This window comes from Pinus tabuliformis, chromosome 2_2, assembly GCF_031772625.1.
Source record: "Pinus tabuliformis cultivar Carrire ecotype Pingquan chromosome 2_2, CPIR1, whole genome shotgun sequence".
Taxonomy (NCBI): domain Eukaryota; kingdom Viridiplantae; phylum Streptophyta; class Pinopsida; order Pinales; family Pinaceae; genus Pinus; species Pinus tabuliformis.
The window spans coordinates 954920122-954923726 of record NC_142300.1 but is presented as its reverse complement, the minus strand read 5'-3'; the positions used below and the strand labels follow the sequence as shown (position 1 = coordinate 954923726).

The 3605-nt window shown below is 36.9% G+C and overlaps 1 long non-coding RNA gene across 1 annotated transcript; it reads right to left on the bottom strand.

Annotated features, from left to right (window-relative positions):
* Positions 1–407: 407 nt before the first annotated feature.
* LOC149196383 (uncharacterized) lies at positions 408–1791 on the bottom strand. The gene is made up of 3 exons (XR_016254126.1): positions 1444–1791; positions 1276–1343; positions 408–1146 (listed from the first exon to the last, which is right to left on the bottom strand). It is a non-coding gene; the product is annotated as an uncharacterized LOC149196383 (long non-coding RNA).
* Between the last annotated feature and the right edge of the window lie 1814 nt (positions 1792–3605).

Here is a 3605-nt window from a genome sequence, read left to right as displayed (position 1 = left end):
GGAGAAGGGCCATCGAAACCTTAGGTTATAAGACCTGAAGAATATCAGGGTATGGCAGGCAAAAGTTTAAGTTAGAAAACAGAACGAGTTCGCGGCTGGAGAAGTCCTTAAGGCCGGCAGAAGCCTGAGGCCACAGTCGTTGTTCCCATGGCCACCGAGAGATTAGGAAGTAGAGCTTAGGCTCACGCTCGAACCATATCTTTAAAAGAAGGGAAAACAAACAAAGGAATGGTTGCAAATTAAAATGGACTGTCCTGATAATACTTTCGAGCATAAACATTTACATCTTTAACAGATAGATGAATAATCTCTAGCGTATAGGCCGCGTGCAATATCTCCTGTCCAAAAGATATTAAACTTCATATACACAGTAAAGGAAAAACACTGTTACGACAAGAAATAAACGCATAGTCGATTACCATATTCATATCAGAAGACTATATTGTCAACTCTCGTAACTCTTAACAAAGATTTAAGAACAAACTGTATATATAACAGACGGAGTCCATGTCCTGACGGTAACAGAACAATACAGGGTATAGACCCTAAATCTGTATGACCGCAGATCTCATTTTCTTAACCCTCGCCGAGTCGGCCAGACATCTATTGAGTTAGATGCAGGCGTGAATACTGGCTGGGCTATCGAAGGCGGTTGGAGAGCGGCGTATGCCGTCTTACCAAACCCTCTTAGAAGTCATAAACACCATGAATAGACTCCAAAGGATGCATTTAAACAAATAACTGAGTGATGCTGGAACTCAAACCCTTACGGGAGATTTTTATAAAGAAAAACGATAAGAAATATCTTAAAGTATAACATTGTTCTGCGATAGACAGCAGGGCCGAGATATCATTAAACCACATAGGTTATTCACATTCTGTAATAGCCGAAAGAGTTAAAAATCATGTGGGTTCAGTCCCAAATTCATTAACCAGTAGAAGCTATAAAGTATTCGCAGATACAAACTAAATATATGAGTCAATGTTCCAAAAACATAATACAAAGGCAGCCACCGAGTAGCCAGACTCTTGAACCGAGAGTTCGACCCAGAAACTGCTGTAAACAATGGAGAAAGTGTATCGGGCTTCACATACTCAAACCCCAATGGGTATGGCCCCGGATTTGAGAAGGCAGTGAAACTCCATCTGCGCCAACCGAGGAGGAAAGGTGGCGGAAGTTATAAACTAAAACAGCAGTAACCCTCCGACAATCTTATACAAAATCTTAACTAACAGTTCATATTATGAGGTAGGAATTCGTGGCGATAGGGGTACCTGTGCATATCCAGCTTAGTAGCAGCAAAGGGCAGCTTATGCCGCTGAAGGAGTCACGACAGCGGACTCTTCATTACCTGTCAATCAACAAAGAGGCCGTCATACTGTGCGTCTAATGTTAGATTCCTGGACAACAATGTAAATCAAATCAACAGGTGTAAATCTTACCTAGCCTTGGAGCGGTGATTCTATGATGAGTTTGTATGCATTGTCGAGGGCGACTGAAGAAAGCCGGAGCAGGAATTGTGGAGCAAACGCCCAGTGGTAACAGAGTGTTACCCCGAGCTCTGGAGCGCCAAATGGAAACAGCAAAACCCCGATGAACGCGGGACATCAACCTTATAAACACGAATCCATAACCCTGCGACGTGGAGTAATCTCCACCTTTGATTATCCTCCAAACCTCCCTGCCATAGATCTTGGCGGTAATGCCAAAGTGCTGAAGGCGGGAAGGATCCAGCCTGCGGAGCCATGGCCGATCACGTGATCAGGCCGGCGGCTTTAAATGCAGGTCCAGGTGTAGTGAAGAGGGGACGCCAGCATACAAAAGGCAGTTGGGTTTTTAATACCTTTGCAATAAATTAAGAGCCATCCTCTACATAGAGTCGAAATAGTAATAGTCATATGTAGATGGAGCCATTAAACTAAATAATAAACCTTGACACCGTGAGATGAATGCATCAAACATGCTTTATATCCGAATGTGTAAGCATATATATATGGTTGAGGTTGATGTAATCACCTTATAATTTTTTTTTTTTAGATATATTTGAATACAAGTACGAGGTATGTGACAGAATTTTTGAAAGGTTTTTTTATGGTAGAAATGGATTCAACACCATCAAGAACCTTGGGCACCCAAAATCCTACCAAAATCTTGAATTTTAACAATAAAGCCCAAATTTTTCATAATCTTGTCAAAAATTCTGAATTGGACAAAACATATATTACAAAAAATTCTAAATTGGACGAAAAATATAATAAAGTATAATTTAAAGTTAAAGTTATAGTTAATCAAACATATAGTGTTAAAATATAAAATTATTATATTTATGAAAATGATAACTGTTTTGAACTTTAATTATGTTAAATATATTTCATTTTAATATTGTAACAAATATTTGGAAAAAAAAATATGTGGTGAGTCCCGCATAAAATAATGAAAAATAAAAGACAAATTAGGTCCATGTTGCATACTGTTTGTTTGTTAAAAAAATTATTTTAACATTAATAACTAAAATTAAATTAAACTATATATTTTAAAGATTTAAAAATTATGTAATTACCTTCCTTTAATTAATAAATATTTTTATTTATTTATTTATTGATCAGATATAGAAATATGAAAATAAGAAAAATATTTAACATAAATTCAATATTGTTTCATATATATGTATGTTAATACAGTTTAAACAATTTAATATATGTGTTATAATTAAGCCGGAAGCCCCCTCCTGTCTTACCTATATCCTTATACAGTTCTGATGTTAGACAATTCAAATGTTTTCCACCCTTAAATACACTTTACCAAGTGTTACCCAACTCCTTAATTAACTAACTAACTATCTCTCTCGGGTTTTAATGTTCTTTGAGACTATAAATGTTGCGTAGTGTGAATGTTGTGCATAGTTCCGAAGAAATCACTCACAATAGTAGTGAAGAAGACAAGGTCAGATACAGATACAAATGTGCAGAATTTTTTCAAAAGCTTCCCTTTGATTTTGCAGAGATTAGGGACTTTAATAACATAAAGATAGAATACTTTTGTTTGCTAACTAAGTATGGTGGATGTGATTGTTTGCGATTGTTGAACTTGTATTTACGATACAGAGGATGGTAGTTGTTGTGGGTGAAATGGTATGGATTTTCTCTCTAATTTGTGCCATGGAGAGTATATTCATATATTATTTCTGTGCACCGAAACAAATCTATACGGTGGAGGGGTCCTATTATAGGTATCATTTCATAATTTCATATAACATGACATGATTTCATATGAAAGTGTGTGGACTTTCAAAAAAAATCTTGAAAGAGACACAACGACCATGCCCATGCTCTTCCTACTACTCTGCATTACTTACGACTTAGGTTAACGCATGAGGGTTCTTGCCGTGAAGCAAAGATCGCCATGTTTATCAACTGGGGACTTAACACGCCTATCAATACCACCGATCGAGACTGTTTCCACAAAGGTAAGTTTATTTGAATGAATTTGTAAACCATCCAAACCACTTGATGAAAAAGAACTCCCACATTTAAAACATCCATCTTAGTAAGGATTTGTTCAAAGAAGTTTGCACATCCATCCTGAAATGCAAGACACTCTCCTT